The 23,105-nt window shown below is 39.3% G+C and overlaps 1 protein-coding gene and 1 non-coding gene across 2 annotated transcripts in view; both read right to left on the reverse strand.

Annotated features, from left to right (window-relative positions):
- Window positions 1-23,105, reverse strand: part of VSNL1 (visinin like 1) — a 99,937-nt gene that overhangs the window by 64,703 nt on the left and 12,129 nt on the right. The window lies entirely within an intron of this gene.
- On the reverse strand, window positions 1,354-1,460 carry LOC122916613. Its single transcript, XR_006386242.1, has one exon. It is a non-coding gene; the product is annotated as a U6 spliceosomal RNA (small nuclear RNA).

The raw sequence follows: 23,105 nt of genomic DNA on the forward strand, positions 1-23,105 counted from the left end.
GACATTGAGCCCCGTGTTGGGCTCCACGCTGTGCACGGTGTCTGCTTCATTTTCTCTCTACCCCTCCTTCTGACCCTACCCACCCTTAAAAAAAAAAAAAGAATTAAAAATTTCTCAACTAGAGAAGACCAAAGCTTGAAAAGATTTGTCTTCGGGCTCTTTAGCTTTAATTCCCTTGATTTTAGACTAGAGAGTTTGAGGCTCTCCAAGATCACGTGGACACCCCAATGGCAGAGTAGACATGAGAACCCTGGTCTCCCGACCCAACTGGGTGCTCTCACCCTCCTACCCCAGCAGTGAGCTGTCCCCATACCAAACACCAAAGCCTAGGAGCCAGGACACATGTTTATCTCTGAGCAGGGATGTTGAAACAATCTCCATCACCACCTCCCTTGGATCCTATAAACAAATGAAACTAGATTGCTAGTTTCCAGAGACTGTTAAAGCCACCCTGAAAACCAGGCCTCAAAGTTGCCAAGTGCACTGTGTGGGGGTTTCTTTTCTAATAAGGACAATTATCTGACATGATGGCTCCATCTACCCCTCCAGGCTGGCTCCTCCCAAGGCCCCAGCAGCATCTCTCTAAAGGCAGAGTGTGGATCCCTGGCTGGCTTTTCCGTCTCTGGGGACCAGAGAAGCTTCAGAAAAGGCGAGAAATCCTTTCTTACGGCATACTCTGATGACTTTACCTCAAGCCCTAAACCTCGTGGGACTGTAGCCGAGGTGTGGCCCACAAGCATAACACAGGAGGGAGGTTAGGAGGGCGCAGACGGCATCCCTGGGGACTCAAGGCCAGAGTCCTTATTTGATCTGCAACGAGGAAAACATTTTGATGGCAGTGGCAAAGGCCCTGTCAGGGCAAGTGACAAGAGTTCCAACCCAGAAAGAACAATAAATACTTGAAGATGGAAGCAAAGTGGGCCCCAGGGAGCAAAAAATCATCTGCTCTAACCCCTTCATTTTCTAGAAGCGTCCCAGGAAGTTTAGGAAACTTGTGTGAGGGAATAGGGCAAGTCCATAACAGGGCTTAGCTAGCAGCGCCCTGACTAGTTAGCCTTGGCAGGACACGGTGGCTGCCACGATGCCCAGGCTTGTGACTCTTGGGTACGGACATGGGTTGAGGGTCCTAGGCTCTGCAGGACCAGAATGAACCACACCAGGTCCCTGTGACCAGGCTGTAAAGAATGGTGGTCTTCCTTAGGCCTGCCCCAGCTGCTTCCAGAAAGTTCCCACCCGAGTGCTCCCTCTGCAGCTCAGGTGTAAAGTCTGAAGGCATTGCCTGGGGACAGCCCTGACCCAAGATGGCAGCTGCTGGTGGACATTAGCTCTTGGATCTGACTAAGCGGTTCTTTTTTAAATATGAAATGCTTCACAAATTTGCGTGTCATCCTTGCGCAGGAGCCATGCTAATCTTCTCTGTATTGTTCCAATTTTAGTACATGTGCTGCCAAAGCAAGCACTGACTAAGTGGTTCTAAACTAAAACTCGCCTGGTAAGCAGGTGGCAGGTGCTCAGGAACTCTGATCTATAAGGGGGTCAAGTGGCCCGACCAGCCCAGGGGGTGAGACTCCACGCCTTCGTCCTCCTTTGCCAGGCACAAAGAACATCACTCAAGCACCTGGGAAGCACGGCTAAGCCCGAAGCCACCTTGGTGCCCGGGTGTTAAGCTAGGACTTGGGGAAAGTTTCTACTCTGACTCAGTCCATCTGGTGGGTTCCCTTCCCCTTTCTGTTTGGTCACAGTGTCTCTTTCATTTTTCACTGGACTTAGTTGAGTGGGACAAAAAAGTGGGCTGGAGGCAGACCCGGGGTCAAATGATGTTCCCGCCGCGCACACGGTATGTGACTTATGAGCAGCTACTTGGCACACTGGAGGCTCAGTTTCCTCATTTGTCAGATGGAAACGATGAGATTTGCGCACAGGGCTGTTACGAGAATTAATGAGATAACACACTGAATTCCTACCCACGTGCCTTCCAAGTAGCAGGTGTTCAACAAACAGTAGCTATTATTAGCCTCATCATCGGACCTGGCAAACTGGGCTGCTCCAGACGATGGGGGGGGGCAAACTTTTCAAGATCCAGGCCCATATATCTAGGCGTCACCTTAACCTTGACACCGCGTGCCACACCTGGTACGTGTAAACAGAAGTATACAAATGGTGACACCTAGGGAATTTTGCTGTGGTCCTGCTTCTTCACTGTCAAGCTGAAGTGTTTCTTGTCCAACCTGACAGAGGAAAGTCATCCGAGGACCCTGTAGGCCTAAAGCATCAACTATTGAGTGAAGTTTCTATCTAATTCCCTGCTCACCCACTGAACAGAAGTGTAGCTGATTAATAGCTGGTAGCGTTTCCTCTGGGAGGGTTTCAAGCAGCCGCCCACTTTTCCGCATCTTATTTTTACACCCCTGTGCGTCTTTCTCCAACTCTTCTCTGTGTGTCTGAGCATCAATTTCTATGAAAGGAAACGGTCGTCTCTAGCAGTGTCAGAACCTCACTGAGTTCTGTGAGGTAACAGAGGAAATGCTTTCATTAATAATCACAGCCTTCTGTCCAACAGATTGTGTGCTAGGTTGTGCTGCCAAGTCCCAGTGGGGAAGGACCGTGGTCCTTATCTCCGATCAGCAGGGAGCTGCAGGAGAGAAGTACAGAGCAGGGGCGCCCATGTCACCAGCACATCCCCAGTCCCAGGGCTAGGAGCATCCTTGGACCTCAGCCATGCCTGCCCTCTCCTTGATCTCAGAGTTAAGGACTCAGCTCTCCTGAGGGGCCAGTGACATATCCAAGTGTCTGTCCATAGTAGCAGAATCACTGAGGTCTCTTGACTGTTAGGCTGGTGGTCTTTCCTTTCTGAAAGCTGTTTGCATTTACCATCTTCCTAAATTGTTATCTCTACAAAAATTCTAAAAAATAGTTTCACTCATGTTAAATACAGAGAACTTTGAAATTCTCGGGTCGAGGTGCCTTGATGAGAGTAAAATGTTCTATTCGAAGGAAGTATGACATGAGAAATTAATTCAATAATTCAGTCATTCAGTTATTCAACAATCTTTTACTCAATATTACTCTGTATTACAAAGGTAAGTATGGTTCCCCAATCTATCTCCAGGGTAAGCCTTTCCTGGATGCTTGACAGTCTCTCCCTCTGCCTGCTGGGCCTCTCCACCGTGGAATCCTACAACCATACCAAAGTCAACATCTCTTCCTGTGCTCTTCTCTCGGGAAATGGCCCTGCCATCTGCCCAGATTCCCATTCAGAGCCTGGGGGTTATCCAGGACTCTGTCTCTCCTCACAACACCAGTCAAGTGAAGTAGTTTGTAGACCCTACTTCCCAACTGTCCCTCTAAATCCACTGACTTTTCTCTCACCACTACCTCAACTGAGGCTTCCATCATCTCCCACTTTTATCATTATCCAAACTTGCTTCTCCATTGACAGTCTGCTCTTCTGAAACCCATCTTCCACGTGATAGCCAAATGACCTTTCTAAAACACCAAATCCATCATGCCATTGTCCTGTGAGACCCATTCAGTGGCCTCCTATTGGCCTCACTCTGAATCCAACCCTCAGTGAGGCTTTCCAGGCCTGCTCACCTGGGCCTCCCCTGCCCCACATGCGAGATCTCTTTGGTCTCACCCCTGTGTGTGATGCCATCCTACGCTCCAACTTGCTATATTATCTCAAACCTCTGGTGTGTGCCGGCTGTTCCTCTTGCTTTGAGGGAAGTTGCCATTCGCTCCCCTTTAGCTTTCTAGTAAATTCCAAACCATGTACCAGACATAGATGAGGCACCTCGTCTAGGTGACTTTGCTGTCTGGCTTCCTCTTTCACACCCTGACGTCTGTGCATGCTGGGGTGTGGTGACTGTATAGCACATCTGGTTGCCTTAGGCACGTCTGCCACCTCACTAGACACGGGCTTCCCCAAGGGCAGAGTGATTGTCAGGTTCACCTCAGACTACACTGAACAGGTGCCCAGGAAATGTTGTTGAATCAATTAATTACTGTGTGGTCTCTGTCAACAACTAGCTGGAGCTTATCAGCTGAGTGATAAGAGAGAACATATGAAACAGAGATCAAAGATGAATGTGCTAAGTGCCATCAGGGAGACATGCACAAAGTGGAGATGGAGCGGGGGAACAGAGAAAGAGGAGGGAGTAAAAGGGAACCCCAAGGAATCAGTAACAAAACTACTTTAGGAGCTGAAAAGTTGGGTGAAGAATTATTTGCAAGGTGACCCTTCAAAATTATCTCAAGGAAGCAATCGCACAAATCCACAGAGATGTAGATACCAAGATGTTACATCCAGCATTGTTTAAAACCATTTTTAAAACACCGCACCTTTTCAAAAAACAGCTTAAATGTCCATCATAGAAAACTAGTTAAATTGATTTCGTTAGAATGACACAGAGGTGGGCCGTCTGGGTGGCTCAGTGGGTTAAAGCCTCTGCCTTCGGCTCAGGTCATGATCCCAGGGTCCTGGGATCGAGCCCTGCATCGGGCTCTCTCCTTGGTGGGGAGCCTGCCTCCTCCTCTCTCTCTGCCTGCCTCTCCGCCTAATTGTGATCTCTGTCTGTCAAATAAATAAATAAAATCTTTTTAAAAAAGAATCACACAGAGGTAATTACGAAGCCATTAACAGTGGTAATACAGATCTACACTTAATGACATAGACTGGTATTGATTCAATGTCATTTATTTAAATTAACATGGAAGTATACAAAACAACTATGTGTTTTCAAGGATAAACACTTAACCAAGGACATGTATTAAACACAATAGAATGGAAGGAGGAAATGGGAATGAGTACAGAAGATGAAAAAATATAGAATAAAACACAGGAGGGGCTTAGATAGGCAGTGATGATAGTGTCACGGACAGAGGAGTACGATGAACATAAATGTGCACTTGAGGTCCAAGAAAAGAAAGAAAAAAGGAGAGAAGATATTGCAATATGCTGTTAGAGTTAAAAAAGGAGTCACAAAACAGTATGTGCAGTATCACCTTGCCTTTGCTTTATACATACACATGCTCAACTTGTGTGTACACAGTGTTTGGGCAGGACACAATTTACATCAAAATCTTAAGTGATTCTAACTGCTGGTAGGTGGTAATATTTCACTTTTCATTATACTTCTGAACTTTTTATAATGAATGCACATAACATTTATAATCAGAAATATATACATAAGTAATTCTTTTTTAAAAAAAAAGATTTTATTTATTTGACAGAGAGAGATCACAAGTAGGCAGAGAGGCGAAGGGAGAGAGAGAGAGAGGAGGAAGCAGGCTCCCTGCCGAGCAGAGAGCCTGATGTGGGACTTGATCCCAGGACCCTGAGATCATGACCTGAGCTGAAGGCAGAGGCTTAACCCACTGAGCCACCCAGGTGCCCCTATACATAAGTAATTCTAACCAACAAACAAAATGGCTTTTGTTCATAAAATCTTCAGTCTTGGGAGTCCTGAAAGTATTTTCACGGTGCTTTCAGTTAAGCCAGTCCCTTTTCCAACAATTAATTCACAGCAATAGGTCAGGGTTCACTTGCAGACCAAAGACCGTTAGTTCTGACGACCATCCTGGGTTGCTCTAGGTGAAGAAGTGAATATGAAGAGCGGCTCAGAAGGACCCTGGATCTGTCAGTGTTGGGAGATGTCCAGGTCAGAGTCTCTGACCCTCCAGAGCTGCCATGTCAGGAAACCACTCTGAGGCTCAGCGCAACCATGTGTGAGATTGATGATAACAATATCCATCTTGGTGTGTTAGCACATGGTTTAAATGTGTTAGGAAAGAGTTTTATAAATGCTAAAGCACTATCCAGTGTTCATTATAATGACTGAAATTCAAATTCAAAAGATAGAAAATTCAAAGATAGAAATGATGATCCCATAGATCATCGCTGCTGGTTGCCTAAGGCCAGATTAGGATTGTCTAATGAGGTCCAGAGAGATCTACTCCAAGGTCAAAGAAAAGATCCAAGAAGGTGAAAGGGAGCAGAATTTGCTACCCCAATATATGTCGCTCTGGCATAGGATCCTTTCAGGCTGATTATTTTTAAGCAACAGCAGACATAGGAGAATCTCTAAAATATGAGTAGGAAGAGACATTTACATTTATAAGGGAAATCTCCATTTGTAAGGGTGTCTCTCTCTGCAGCATGAAGGGGGAGAAGGTTAAATCCCTAGAAGTTTTGCCAGTGGGGAAGGCCACTGACTTACATGACTTAAACATGTAAAAGCACATGTTTACTGTGCTTTGCCTGACAGTACTCCCAGACTGGTTCCCTCCCCACAATCCCCTTTTGTGTTTAGCTGGAGATAGGCTTTAAAGTGATCGCTTGGGTCATTTCAGTGAGTTCTTCAGTTTTCCTGGGTATCTCCCTTGTATTTAGGAGGTATACATGTTATTACGCTTATGTTTATTTCTCTCCTGTTAGCCTGTTTTTTAATTATGGGGGTCAGGGGCAGGAATCTTAGTCAAGAACCTAGAAGGGTTGAGGGGAAATTGTTTCTCCCCCAAAGACTTTGGAAACAGGAGTGTCGCCAGTTGTGTCTGTGGATCAACCTTCCCTACCTTCTTTCCAGGAAATAAGGAAGTCGTGATGTCCTTATTGAAGGAAGCCACCATTCTCAGTCCTCAGTCTGGAACCGTTGGCTATGATGCCAACTGATACTTTCAGAAAAAAGTTTTCCGGGTCCCTGCTTTGACAGGTTCGTTGACCATACCTTTCCCTAAAGCACCAACCTTGGTTCCAGTCCCACATCCATCAGTGTTTTCCTGTGTGACCTCAGCCAAGGTCAGCTTCTATTCTGAGCTTCAATTTTCGTCAAAAGTTCTAGGGAAGTTTCTACCTCACCTAATTCACCAGGTCATTGTAAGGGACAGACCTCAGAGGCCATTTGTAAGTGGTAAAACTGTTCTTAGCTCTTAATCTAGGGCACCTTCTAGACACATCAGGAAAGGAAACTAGACCCAGATATATGGAAAGAAGTGGGTTTGTTAGGCAGGAAAAAAAAGAGAAGGAGTAAATTGCAAATCCCAGCATGAAAGAGCAAAGACACCTGTTAATAAGCAGCTCACAGAAGGCTGACAAAGAAGCTGGGGGAAGAGGACGCGACCATGGGCCACTTGTAGCTTTGGGAGGTGGACGGAAAGGGTATATTTACCAAAGGTTGCCGGAGGAGTGCTGACCCTCTCCAGGGAGGTTCCTTGTCTTTGATATGTTTCCAGGTCTGAATTATGCTTGCCCTGTCCTTGCTGGGCCTTTGTGAAGTATCCAGCAAGGCTGGAACAAAGCACTTTATTGTGGTGCTTGAAAAATATCTTGGCTAAAAGGGACAATGCCAAGGCTGAGTGGGCTAAAATTAGACCTTCCGGCGCTGTTTGACTTGGCAGTTGTGCACACAGGCTGCCAACGTGGCATCCTCCACTCGCCTCCCTCCCGGCCACCGTGTGCCTTCTGAGAGCACAGGTAGCGTGTGCTGAGGGAGAGGAAGTGCTTCTTCCTCTGGCACCCCGTGGGGATGACAAATGCTGCTGGGCTGTGTCACTGCCACTTGGAGCAGTATGTGGAGTAATCACTTGAAGGGATATGCTTCCCCACCAGCCGATTTGCATATTAAGATTAAGCCCTTAATCGAATGCCCTTCCAAGTTGAAACCCAAAGGAAATCGTTAAGACCTATATATCGTATCACACATTTGAACATTTTATTTACCTTTATTTATTTATTTATTTATTTATACTTACCTTCACCTAAGAATTTAACTGCTACATAGTCACCACAGAACCCAGAGAACCATCTACAAGTACCTTACGTCATGCTGTGTAGTGATGCCATCTGCAAGGAAGAGCATAGGCCTGGGAGCTAGAAAGAGGGAGATCCCAAGCTAGCGCTTCCATTAGCTGGTGCTTTGGGGAAAGTTCATCTTGTTCATTCAACTTTAAATGTCTATGCTAATAAGTGCCTCTAAAGGTTAAATGAAACATACACACAAGCAAACAAACACAAAACAGAAACAGACTTATGAATACAAAGTATAAACTGATGATTGCCAGAGGGGAAGGTGGGGAGGATGGGTGAAACAGGTGAAGGAGATATAGAGGTACAAACCTCCAATTATAAAATAAGTAAGTCATTAAGATGAAAAGTACTGCATAGGAAGTGTAGTCCATAACATTGTAATAACTTTGTATGGTGACAGATGGTGCCTACACTCATCATGCTGAACATTTATAATGTATATAATTGTCAAATCACTGTGTTGTACACCCGAAACTAAGCCAATTTCATAGGTCAACTCTATAGCAATAAGCAATTTCTTGAAAACTTAAGTGAAACAATAAATTTATATGACTGATATTTTAGCAGTAATCACCATAGTTTACATCATCCTACTAACTACGTGTTCATGGATTATGAACTGGATTTTGTTCATGGATTATTACTTCATCTTTATAATAATTGAATAAAGTAGATACCACGATGTCTCCATTTACAATCAAGGCAAATGAGACTTAGAGCATTTAAGAAACGTGACCAAGGCCACACAGAAAAAAAATGGTGGAGCTGGCACTTGAACCCTGGAAGGCTCTGATCTACCATTCACTATTCTGCTCTATTAAAGGAGATGAGAGAGAAGAAAGTACTTTTCAGGACAGAAACTGTTACTTCAATCTAAAGTTTATCATTCTCTTTTCTTGCCTGCGTGTTGCCCTGATCTGTGCATTTCTTTACCCAAGTAAGACAATTTCAGGTACTAAGCTTTGGTTGTTCTCTCCCAACTGCTTGCTTCTGGGCCCCAAGGGGACTGGGGTAGGTCTTAGATGCCAAATACAAGAGCAGCAATGGAAGGAACTGAGGATGCTTAAGCTGGAGAAGGACTCAAAAAAGGAAATTTGAGCTCTCCTTGAACAAGTGAAGGATTTACTGGCACAAAAATAGACCTATAGATCAGCATAACAGAATGGAGAGTCTAGAAATAGACTCGGCTACACATAATTACTTAATGTATGATCAAGGAAGCTTTTCAGAACAAGAGGAAAAGGAAATATAGTTGTATAAGTGATGCCATCATCATTTGATAGCAATTTGGTGGGAAAATATTAAGTCAGAACCACAATATGTACCATCTTTTAAAAAAAATCACTGACATTTGGAAATAAACAGTTTAATATAAAAATATGTCAAAGAAAACTAATAGAAACTGAAAGTATGCTAGATGAAATGCTAATAGTTATGTGTATATATATACACTTATCCATAGCTTTATATATAAAGCAAATTTCAATTATTAAGGGAATCATGAGAATCGGAAGCGATAGAGTGTAAATAGAAAATTTGTATCAGCATAAACACAAATGGTAAATGAACCCAGAGAAACATGTTCAACCTATTTACTAAGCTTAAGTTGGACTTTCTAAACATAAAAGCAATGGCAGAAATTATAAAAGATAAGGTTGATACATATAACTACATAAATTCAATGTTTAGGGAGTCTAAAAACTCCTGAAAAAAGGGCAAATATCAAAGTGGAAAAAAATAGGCAAATAAATATCTTTTAAACATTAAAGGTGCTTAAAAATTAATAAGAAGAGAATTTGATAAAAAGTTGGACAACCAGCATGAACAGAATATGAACAGAGATGAAATATCAATGGCCAAGTTCAAGCCTACAAATAATCAAACATGGTAAAATTGCAAGTTTGTGTAACCCACTAAAAAATACTAGAAATCAAGAAGTATTAAATATCAATGCTTTTCATTCCAAGGGAAGCCATCTTTAAAAAAAACAATCTGAGAGAAGAAAGTTATACAAAGGAATATATTTATTACAGCCTTATTTAATAAGGTAAAAACTCTAGAACTGTGACCACTCCTCATTAGGGAAATGGGTAGTAAATTATAGTGAATTAACTCAATGGAATATAAAATTGTGAGTACAGTTTTGAAACATGGCAAATCACTTATGACATGCTAAGTGGAAAAAGCAGACATACAATATTGAATACACAAGATAATTACAACTATTTCTTGCAAAAAAAAGTACTCTGTTTTTTCCTCTCTTCCTCCTTGCAAATCAATAAAAAGTGCACACTATGTGCAGAAATCATGTTATGTAACAGGGAATGGAGATGAATAAAAAGCTGCTTATTTCCCATAGAGACCAGTGACCCAATGGGAGAGACAAATAATTTGCAAACATTTATCTACAATATATAATAAGGAGCCATAAGGACATTCCTACAATGTACAAGATTTTATGGTAACACATGTTAGGGGGTAAAGATCTCTTACATACATTACCATATTAACTTACATTAAAATAGGAGAACTTGAAAAGATCTTTGTAAATCTAAAAAAGATTTTGTAAAATTTAATTAATCTTTCTTATTGTAAAGCTGAGAAGGCTGAGATGCAGAGAGTAAATACATAGAACCTAGATCAATGCTTTCCTTTTCCATATGGAAACCCGATACCTAGAGAAAACACAAGATTTTTCTGAGAGTGTAGAGAATATCTGTAGAAGATCTAAAAAAAAAAAAAAATGAAGAAGATCTGGTTCCAGAGCCACGTTTCCAGATCACAAGTCCAGTGTTCTCCTCAAATGTGGCTTTCACTGGGAGCGCATCAACAAAAACAGAAGATGACAGAAGAAACAGGCTACTTATCTTCTAAAAATGTGTAAGGGCAATGGAGGATACAGTGGGCAGGACCTCATCTCTGTCTCAGTAATTTAGGGAAGAGACATGAGTGTGCAAGTCCAGGTCAAACAGGAGTTGGCTTCTCTGTTCCATGTACCCTAATTCTAACTAGTCAGAAATTCTGCCTTGACTAATTCTATCTTACTTCATACACTACCTTTTTTGCAACAATTATCTGATTAGTCTTTCTATATGCAGACTCAATCCTTCAAATTTGTTCTGGACACTGCTGCCATGTTGATTTTACTAGGATAAATATCTGACCATTTCAGGCATTCAATGCCTCTTTGTTGCCTAAAAATAAAGTCTAAGTTCCATTAAAATACCCATAGGGGCCGCCATGATCTTGCCAGTACCTTTCCTTCACTTTTATCTCTTACTACTCCTGTCTCATACTTCCAGACTCATACTCACACTGAATTTGTATTTTCAAAAATGTGTCAATATTTTATCATGTCTCTGTTAGCATAGGAGGCACTTGCTGAACAGACGAATGAACAAATGAGATAAAGGAAATCTAATAAAGACATTTCTTAATGGCATTGATGTTTTGGCTAATTAATCCTCTCCAACCATAAGCTCAATGATTTTGGGTGCTGTGTTTGTTCTGCTCACTGTTTTATGTCCAGTATTTCACAGCTGAATAAACGCATAGATGGATGAATAAAACTGTGTAACAGAGACTGGTATGGCTGTTTTCGAAGGGCAGAGGAAACAACCATATTTCTGGGAATTAAGGAGAGTTTCACATGAGAAGCAACATTTGCAATGTATGAATAGGGATTGTCAGGTAGAAATTACAGACACAATGAGGTAGCAAAGAACACGGCATTTGCAGGGATCAAGAAATACTAGAATACAGCTGGAACGCTTGAGGTGGGCAGGATAACCGAAAGGAAAGTATTAGACAGAGTTAGATTCAAATCCCAGAGGTAATTCTCACTATTTGTCTGACCCCAATCAAGCTATTAAAACTCTCATAGCTTCCATTTCGTCTTAAAATGGTGAAAATTAAAGATGAGATCATATAAGATTCTGAACATTGAATAGCTTAGAATAGAAGATCTGTCTTCCTCTCCTTTTCCCCTCCTCTTCTTCCTCATCATGTTAATTCTTTGGTTTGACACCAGTATCTTGGGCTGCTTTAGTCACTAGGCAAGACTAAGGGCCTCTTTCAGATCTAAATCTAAAAACCTCTCCAAAGGATGCTCAGCAACCAGCTCTTATCTGTATGTCTCGCTTATCCTACTGCATATATCACACTAAATCAGAATAAAATGTTTTGACTCCAACTCAGATTAAAATAGGAAGGGCCAATGGAACAAGAAGGAATTCAATTATTAGCTAGTCTCTAAATTTTTTTTCTTTCTTTCTTTCTTTTTTTTTTTAAGATTTTATTTATTTGACAGAGAGAGAGAGATCACAAATAGGCAGAGGCGGGGGAGGGGGAAGCAGGTTCCCTGCGGAGCAGACAGGCCGATATGGGGCTCCATCCCAGGACCCTGGGATCATGACCTGAGCCGAAGGCAGAGGCTTTAACCCACTGAGCCACCCAGGTGCCCCTAAAATTTTTTGCTCATTTGTTGTCTATAATCAAATAATCTGTCCCCTACTTAACTTTCACTGGGGAGATCCTATAATGTTTTGTCCAAAGAGCACACTCAGAGAGGGTCTTGTCCTTCTACCAGGACAAGAGGTATTATTCAGGACTTTCATAAGCAAATTGGGTTGTAGCATCACATTACCTCTCCAACTTTATCTCCTATCAATCTCCCTTATTTCTTACGCTGTGGCTTTACAGACTGTGTGTCTTCTCTCTGATGCACCAGATTTATTCTCACATTAGGACTTTTGCATTACTTTTTCTTTCTCCTTAGAATTCTCTACTTCAAAGATCTTTCATGGCTGACTTCTCACCAAGTCACTGGTCAAATACCACTTTTTGGATTTTTCTATTTAAACTATTAAAACTAGCTTCTTCTCCAATGATGATCTCATTATCTTGTTTTATATTCTTTGTAGCCCTTAAGACTATCTGACCTTAGCAAATGTACTTATTAATTTACGATTATCTATTGTGTTCCTCTTTCACTATAGAATGTTAGTACCAAGAAGGCAGGAATCTGGCCTGTTTTATGCACCACTCTTTCTCTCTAGACTCATCCCTAATACTGAGTAGGTATTTAATAGTCATAAAATGAATATCTTAACTCAATATAATGTTTAAGCATAAGCTTCCTTTCTTGATAGTGACAGTGATCGATAGTTACCTTATGAATGTGTTCTTTCATATATCAGTGCAAAGATGTTGTACGCCAAATTACTTGAAGGAAAGATCACATTTAAGTTCCCCTATCTCCCTGCTCATGAGCTCAATAGGGATATGCAACACACTAGAGTTCTTCACTATTGACAACTTCAGAGAAAAACTGAAATAAACAGGCTTAAGTCAGATTAGAGGCTACAGTTAAAAAAAAAATGTTATTAATTGTGTTAGGTTTGACCCAGATAGTATCCTAGGATCTAGAGCAAAGTGTGAGTTATAAACCAGGGAAGTTACCCGACACAAGCCATAGCTAAACCATCGGCTCTTGGAATTCTGGATATTTTTAAGTTATACATCATTTTTTTTTCTCTGCTGTTCTAGAGTGCTTTTGGAGGTCTTCAAAGCAAGAATGAACAACGGAAAGGTGACTGGTTTTGAATTTAGATTATATTAGTCTTACATTTTGGGCAGTTAACTGACATTTCTGACACTCGGCTTCCTCATCTGTAAACTTGTGATAATACCACCTGACTCAAAGGCTTTCGTAAAATGAGAGCTAACGTAAGTTAAAAACCTAACACAGTGTCTGTTATAGTAGATGCTCAACAAAGAGTATCTACTTTTATGGCTTACCTTACCATGTGGTATTGATCAGTACATTCCACTGACATTCAGGAAAAGTTCTATAATAATCCACAGATTGATTCATTAAAAAAATTCTGATGGCAAGTATAGTAAACCATTGGTGTTAATAGATTTAACATTTCAAAGTCTGACTATTGTATTATGGACCCATGAAATGAAGGAATTTTTAAGTGTTTTGGATCATGTACTTGAGACATTCTTGGTGCAGGGCTGGTGTGTAGGAGTAAATCACTCAGGTTGGCTGTGATTCTTCCAAGTATCTACATCTCAGTGCTGTTTTGTTGATATTCATTCCTCCACATGTAGGGAGGATCTCTCTTACATGATTTAAAAAAAAAAAAAGCAAAAACTAAAAAACTATGTTTCTTTGTGGGAAGTGTCTTTTTAAAAATCATGTCTGCTTTGCTGGTGAGGGGGGTGAAGACAAAGTGAGAAGGGCAATCACCTCACTATATTACAAAAGGAAAATTATATGGAACAGGGATACTCATGTGAGAGATCTGCCAAGATTTTGAGGTGTAATCCTTCACTCTGCCAGGTATCTGAGACTGAGAAAAGACCCTCTTCTCAAACCCAAAAGAAAGAATATGGGAATTCTCTCAAAGGTCCGCCTATATGTCACCCTATTGATGCAATCTTATCTCTGACTATAAGTAAGGAAGCAAAAAGAAATGAAAGTTTAAAGGTAGTTTAACTTTATACTTGGTATCTCAACTTTCTAGCGTATTAATTGTTAATGATTAGCAAAGAAAAAAATAGAATCTTTGGTAATAGACATCAAGACCCCTGAATTGTTAATACTCTTCATCCCAGGAATTTAACTTAAGGAAAATTATCAGTTATATGCTCAAAGATTTGCACAAAAATGAAATTTGATGCCAGTGTCACACTGATAACAAAAATGTATTCTGATGGATTAAAACCCAAAGAACACAATATGCACAGATCATGGTAAAAAATTGATAAACATGACCCCCTCAAAATTAAAAACTATTTTTTAGAGAAAAATAATCATGAATAAAGTTGAATAAGTAACAGGCAAGGAGAAAGTATCTGCAATGTATATGACAAAGGATTTGTATTCAAAATATAGAAATATTCCAAATAATGTATGAGAAAAACACAAACAATCCTATTAACAATAGCATAAGAATGGATAATTCACAGAGAAGAAATCCTACATGGCCAATAAAGCGCAAAGAAATGGAAAATAACAAGGGACAATTTTCTCCAATTAGTTTGACAAAAAATTTTTTTTAAATATGCTGATACCAAGTGTTTACAAAAATGTAGAGAGATATGAACTCTTTCTAATATATTACTGATGGGGAATATTAACTGGTACATCTTCTTTGGACAACAATTTGGCAATCTGTAATATAGCAGAAGGTGTATATGGAACATGCTCTAGCAGTTCTATTTCTACACATATACCCTAGAGAAACACACAGATATTCAAAGGGATATATGAAAAAGATGTACACTGCAGGTTTGGAATTGCAAACACTAAGAAGTCACAGCAACCTAAATGATCATCAAATAGGGAAGGGATAAGTAATTTAAGGTAGAGTCACTTGATGAAATACTGCATGATACTAAAACGAATAAATGATATTAAATGAATAAAAATTGCGATCTAAAATTTTTTTTGAGAGGACAAGTCAGAGAATGAGACAGTATGATGTCATCTGTTTAAATATCAAAGAGCCAAAATGATACTGTAGAGACATATGTATTTAGTAAAAAGAATAAACATGTTCATGAAAAAAAATGCATGCTAAGTTCAATAGAATGTTTCTGAAGAAAAAGAGAAGTGAGTGGAACTGAGAAGAGAAATGAACATAATTTCAAAAGATACGGACACGTTCATATCTGAGAATTCTCGGTGGTAGGATAGTGCATACTTACTATGTTATTATCTGAACTTTAATGTATGTTTGAAATTGTTCACAATAGAAAATTAATGTTTTCTTTTAAAGCATTTGGAATTCATAGTTCTCTCTAATTCTGGCTTTTTCCGAAGTACTCTACATCATTGAAGATTCATGAATCATATGGCTTGAGTATCATTTTTGATTCGGGGTAATGATATTTTCCTCCAGTTCTTATCATAAAGAGCAGTCATGTACATTTCAAAGGAAATGTAGCAGAAAGCCGAAGAGAAAATTTTGCCATCCTCTAAGACTTTTACTTACTTAAAGTAGCCCATTTTCAGTTTAGGAAAAAACACTTCTCTGATCAATGCTACCATAAATACATACAAGGCATACATCTAGGGCAGCACCTGATGCTTTAGCTACAAGATCATTTTTTGTGTGTTGCAATTACTTGTTTATTTGCCGGTTCCACTAGACTCTTGGAACACTTAGAAAAGGGGGACCCCATCTTCCTCATCTATGCCTACACCACATGGGCACTCAGTGATTTTAAAAATGACTTAATAAACTTCAGTTTTCATCCTGAATAGGCATATGTAGACACAGCTGTTTAACAACATTTGCAAGGCATCTTGAGAGGTTCCGAGAGACTCAGAGTTGGCATGAGAGCGACTCTTTGAGTCACCTGGTTTCTTGCCATTGGATTAAAACATAAAATGAGTCTGTAATGGCTTGTAGTTGCTGTTGTTGTTTCTCCAGAAGCCTAAGCATGAGTATTGGAATAATTTCTTTTTTTTTTTTTTTTAAGATTTTATTTATTTATTTGACGGAGAGAGAGAGATCACAAGTAGGCAGAGAGGCAGGCAGAGAGAGAGGGGAGGAAGCAGGCTCCCTGCTGATCAGGGAGCCTGATGAGGGGATCAATCCCAGTACCCTGGGATCATGACCTCAGCCGAAGGCAGAGGCTTAACACACTGAGCCACCCAGGTGCCCCTGGAATAATTTCTTAAAGGCCTCTCTGAACTGCCTCATGAGGTGGTGTAATAAAGTCCACTTAATGATAAATACCCGTTTCTTTGCCAAAACGGAATAAGATCTTTGGCCAACTACAGAGTTTATTTCGGCTTATAGGCTCCAAAGTGTATTTGAGGTCAGAGAGACTCCGAGGAGATACAGAGGACAGTGCCAAACCACGTAAGCAACAATCTGTTGAACACCCAGAAGTGTGCGATAGAACAAATCAGAAGAAAACCCTCGTTTTCCTTTTTTGAAACCTCTCTTTTCCAATTCATTTTTTTAAAATTCATTTTTAAAATTTGATTGTATTAGATACATTTTCCAGACCTAACTGAAATCCTTTCTGAAGCAAGGAAGACAACTAGATAAAAGGAAACGGAGAAGAGCGGGAGGGACTCTGGAAAAAACACTTGATGTAATTAAAGAAATTGAATTGGTTTGAAAACAGAAAACTTAAAAGAGGGTAAATCTTACCTATATTAACATGACAACTATGTAAAAAATAGGCATATAAAAAAGAGGCCAGAAAGAAATATGCCAAATAATTACATCAGCTTTGAATATTAGGAGGATGATTTTTCTGTCTTTGTACTGTAACAGTCTCTCATGTTGCCCTGAAGACAGTGTATTGTGTAACACATGTAGGTGAGGTACCAGAATTATTTGTCATGAAATAATTCCCTTCTCCCTTCATCCCATTTTCTTGGTTATACATTGCCCGACATACTAAATGTATCAGTTATTAATATGTCCCATCTCTTCTTTTAGCTGCAGTGGCCCTATCCATACTTCATATTCAGGAAAGTAGAGTTAAGTTGTTTTTAGGCAGAAATGGCCTACAAATCCAATCAAAGCTGGGTCACTGACCCAAGAGAGGTACAACCCAGGTCAGCTGATGAAGCTGGATGGTGGGAAGGGCTTGCAAACAGAGATGGAAGTAATCAGACTTGCTCTTTCACAGATTTGGAATGGAAGAGAGATGGTACCAGATCCTTCATCAATAGTGAGTGCAGAGCTAGACTACAGAGAGAAGCTGATGTGCTATATACATAGAGAGAAGAGCATCTCGGATCCCACAGATCAAGAAAAGGAAGTAGTGGCAAATCCCTAGAGTAATGCTGGTTCCTGAAGGCTCTGTAGGTCTTGTTCTCATGTTTATCCTGAAAATAACCCTCCTTTGTATAATATTATTCAGAGGAAGATAAAGCTGCTTTAATGCAGTGTATGCCCTCACTGGAGACAGACTTGAGGTTCTACACCTAGGGCCCAACATAAGCCAGAATAGACAGAATGCCTGTTTACACAATCCCATTATCCTGTCTAAATGCCATCACAGGGGAGCAAAGATTTATTCTTTGATTTCTAAAGACTGTGCAATTCTCAAAGAGACCATGTTAACATTAGCTTTGTTTCCTATTTGAAATTAAAAAAAAAAAGTTTATGGTCATCTGAAAGATTAAATTTGGTCTATGGCTTTAAAAATTGAAGTCTGGAGGTGGGAGAATTCACTTAGCTATTCAAAAGGGTCTGTGAATGGGTATGAATACCAGCCTTGGAAACTGAATAGTGTATCTTTCATATATCATTGCATTATTTTTCAAATGTGTGTCAATGCTATTGCTATTAATAATGTAAACTTTAAATGTGAATTTTAGACATTGTTGAATTCAAAGTAGTTATTTGTGCAGTGGGTTCTTTCAAAGCAGCTAAGAATGAAATTAAACTTACTAACTTTGGAAGCTTGAAAAAGTTGTTGGCATTGAAGAGAAGTCCCAGAATTATAAATAGTGGTGGAAAAGATTAGGACACCTAATACAACCTGTATAGACTGGAGAAAACCTCAATAGGTTTAAAAAGAAACACAACAGACTCCAATTCCATAAGCTGAGCGTATTGCAGACCCCAATGACTGGGTGAGAGGGTTTGTTTTATTCTGATGAGTATACCTATTTAGAACAAGGCAAAGGGGGTGTCATTTTCTTGATTAACTTCCAGTCTGCATTCTTTCTTTTTTTTTTTTTTTTTATTTGACAGAGAGAGATCACAAGTAGACAGAGAGGCAGGCAGAGAGAGAGGGGGAAGCAGGCTCCCTGCTGAGCAGAGAACCCAATGCGATGCGATGCGGGACTCGATCGCAGGACCCTGAGATCATGACCTGAGCCGAAGGAAGTGGCTTAACCCACTGAGCAACCCAGGTGCCACCAAACTGCATTCTTAAGAGTCACAAAAAAAGAATAGATACTTGGCATCGGTTTTCTTTCTTTTTTTTTTTTTTAAATTTTTATTAACATATAATGTATTATTAGCCCCAGGGGTACAGGTCTGTGAATTGCCAGGATTACATACTTCATAGCACTCACCATAGCACATACCTTCCCCAATGTCCATAACCCAAACACCCTCTCCCTACTTGGCATAGGTTTTCTATCTGAAGATTTGTACTGTTATCAACCTATTTGCTCACGAACACAGTTCTCTCCTTGTCTTCACAAATATAGTCATGTTCCTGTATGAATCACCTGCTAAACATCTCCCAGAATCCATGCTGCACCATTTTAGAACAAGCCAATACCACCTTTCACTCCTCACCTGGGTACTACAACTGCTTCCAAACTGGTCTCCTAATTCATTCTCCAGGAAGATCATTTGACAATTCAAGTCCGATCAAGCCACTCCCTTTTAAAAATCTTCAATAGCTTCTCACTGCTCTTAGGATACAGTAACAAGAAGAAGAAGAAAAAAAAAATCCTAACATTCCTTGTGAGATTCATGGCAACCTGGAACCTGGCTGCTTGCTACTAATTCTGTAGCCTCATCTAATGCCACTCATCAGTTTCTCACCGGGTTCACTGTCAAATGCATACACATGACCCATGAGTGGAGCCCTCTTTCTGTGAGCCTCTCTTCACCTGGCTAACCTCCGCTCCCACTTAGGATCCGACCATAAATCTCATTTTGACTCTGTCCTGGATTCCCTGGACTAAGTCTCTTTGTTATGCATGCCCAAAGGAACATAATCTTCCCTTTTCTCCAGGCTGATCAATTTTTAATCACCTGTTTGCCCTGCCTTTCCATCCATAAGCTCCATAAGAGAGTCTTTTTGCTTCTAAATATTTCCAGGACAGGGCTTGGCCCATAATAAGCGCTCAAAGTCTGTTAAACTGGTTTAATCAGTTCAGGATTTTTGAGCTGGATTTTAACTGTCATATTCTTACAGAAGAAATTTTGAGCCCCAAAGAGACAACCTCAGAAACCTACTGAAAACAAATTTGCTCTTCCACGTCCAACCTTTCTTAGTACATAATCTATACTTCTTGTAGTGAAGTATCCCATTCTACTGGCATGTTTTAATCTAAAACTCAGCTATGAACCAGGTGTCATGATCCAGATACAGAAACTTGTCTTCTGAAGTTTACTAAAATATACTGTATGTTTCCATGTTAATGACATCTTTTAACATAATGACATCTTTTATGCAATCAAATATGCCTATTCTTTTATAGTTTCTTGATTGCTTATTTCTCACTATCTCTAGGTTACAAATACATCACCTGGATTTTCCTCTAAACCTTTAAAAAAAAAACTGAAGTCTTTACTATATCTGGAATACATTTTATATAGTGTGAGATAGGGATCCAAATTTCTGTATTTCTAAGTTGTGCCAGTGCTATTTATAAAATAAACTACACTCTTCCCATTAAATTAAAATGGCACTTTTGTTGGTAATTGAAGACATCTCATAAAACGTAAGATATCTCTGTAGAATTTTTACTTTGTTCCACTGGTCTGTTTGCCTGTTCCTATGCTGATTCCATATTAATTTGACTATAATGATTGTATGTTCTAACATCTGGTAATGCAAGACTATACTGACTATTTATTTTAATACTTTTCATGACTATTCTATTTTGAGAATGTAGTGTTCCAGATAAACTTTAAAACCAGGTTAAACAATATAAATGATGACTACAGTAAAAAACAAAAAACAAAAAAACCCTGTGACATTATAATTATTATATATTACATAAATATGATGTGTCCATATTATCTTTTCATTTGTTATTATCATATTTTCTGTTCTTCAGTAAGATTTTTTAGTTATGCTCCACAAAGCACTTTGTGTTTCTTATAATTTTTAATCTTAAATATTTTATCACTTGGTTGCTATTATATATAGGATATTTTTTTCCACTTTTCATTTCTGAATTTTTTTGATAGACTAAAAGAAAAGACTGTTTTTGTAATTTAATTCCCATCCAAACTCCTTATCAAATATTCACTATTTTTAATTTTTACTTCAGTCTTCTAATTTTCTCTCTATATAGTCAACAAAAAACAATAATTTAATTTTTCCAATATTTATTCAGCTTATTTCATTTTCTTATCATATTGCTTTTGCACAAATAAAAACTAGATGTTTTTAACCTTTTCTGAGACAAGGCAAGATATAATATAGACACAAGTCTGTATCTATTCCTGAGAAATTGACTCTTTGATAGATTTTTGCTGTACAGAATGTCTTTAAAATTCTGAAAATGTAAGAGATTTCCCTATGAGATTCAGTACTAGTAGACAAAGCTGGAAGGATGTTAGAGACATTCTAGCCTGATCCTACTCTTCTTACCTATAAGGAAACCAATGCCCACCAAGAGAAAGTGATTTGATCAAGATGAAAACCTAGAAGTAAAGCTCAGGCAAGAATATAAAGATTTTTTGGTCCCTGAGACAATGTTCTTTGTAAAAGTCTTGGTGATTAGAACCTTAAACATGAATTTAAGACATTATTGTTTTTGTGCTGATTTTTCATATTATATTATATTATTTTTATATTACAACTATAACTAAAGAACAATTTAAAACTCTAAATTAAAAAATTTTTCAAGATTTTTATTTATTTGAGAGAGAGAGAGAAAGAGCATGAGAAGGGGGAGGGTCAGAAGGAGAAGAGACTTGCTGCTGAGCAGGGAGCCCAAGATGGGACTCAATCCTGGGACTCCATGATCATGGCCTGAACCGAAGTCAGTCACCTAACCAACTGAGCCATCCAGGCGTCCTCTAAATTAAAATATTTATTAAAACTTTAAATTTTTGTTACAGTTAGTTTCCAGTTTGCTTCAAGATTCATTTCCTTCTTTTATCCCAGTGATAAAACCCCTAATTTTTAGCAGTAGTTTTGCTGAATGTGACTAAACTCAGGTCAATGGCACGTATATCAATTTTGGGTATGGCACAAGGAAGTTCTTCAAAGGGAAGGGGTATGTTCTTCATCACCCCTTCCTACTTTCAATTGATGGAGGCTGCAACCATATTGGACCATGATGGAAGCCACACGCTAAAAAGGGCATGGGTAAAGGTAGAAGGAGTCTAAGTCCTTGAGATTTTGTGAAGCCTCTTATCAGCCCTGGACTGCTTATTTGTGGATTTGTTTATCTGGGTGAGAAGTTCTCTTATTTAAGCCCTCATTATTTGGGATTTTCTATCATTTTAAGCTGGATCTAATACTAACTGTAAAGTAAATTATAAGGTAGAACAACAAAAGTGTAAATGCAATATCTTAAAGATGATCTCTAAGTTCTGGCTCAAAGAACAAAGAAGAAAAGAAACAAAGCATAACAGATGTTTGATATCAGAATTCTGATTATCGGGCTGCCTGAGTGGCTCAGAGTGTTAGGTGTCTGTATCTAGTTCAGGTCGTGATCCCAGAGTCCTGGGATAGAGCCTGGCATCATCAGGCTCCCCACTCCCCTCCTCTGCCCCTATTCTGTGCATGGTCTCTTCTTCTCTCTCTCTCAAATAAATAAAATCTTAAAAAAAAAAAAAAAAAGAATTCTGATTATGGTCTCAAGAGCTTTAAATTTAAAATAATTATCATAATAATATTAATGATAATAATAATAATAGCTGTGTATTGAGTACTGCAAGGAGACAGTGGGAAGCAATCAGGAAAAGAGCTCTAATGTCAGTCTCTGCTGTTGGCACTTATTGTTATGTGATTGTGGGCTTGTCACTTGCTGTTTCTAAGTCTCCATTTCCTCATCTCTATAATGGGGACAATAAAAATTCTTAGCAAAGGGGCACCTGGGTGGCTCAGTTGTTTAAGTGTCTGACTTCATCTCAGGTTATGATCTCAGGGTCCTGGGATTGAGCCCTAAATTGGGCTCCCCACTCAGCGGGAGCCTGCTTCTCTCTCTCCTGCTCCACCCCGTATGTGGGCTCACTCTCTCAAATAAATAAAATCTTTTAAAAAAAATTCTTAGCATGAGTTGTGAGCATCAGATGAATACATGCATGTAATTAAGTCAATATAACTTAACCATATGTAGTATTATTGATTAAAAACACCATTACTACTCACCTCTAAAATCCATCAAATGATAACTATGTGGCAATATTTATAATTTAATCAGTAGGATAATACTGCCACATAGGTATCATTATCTAAATGTCATAGAGAAAATGATTCATATAATTCAGAATAATTTGTGACACAGCCTGATTACAAAATCCATATTTCTTTTCATAACATCAGGCTAATCTTATTTGATCAAGATTCTATAACCTTTTAAAACATTATGTCAGACACATGAACTTGAAAG

The sequence above is a fragment of the Neovison vison genome, chromosome 8 (assembly GCF_020171115.1).
Source record: "Neovison vison isolate M4711 chromosome 8, ASM_NN_V1, whole genome shotgun sequence".
NCBI classification, from domain to species: Eukaryota; Metazoa; Chordata; class Mammalia; order Carnivora; family Mustelidae; genus Neogale; species Neogale vison.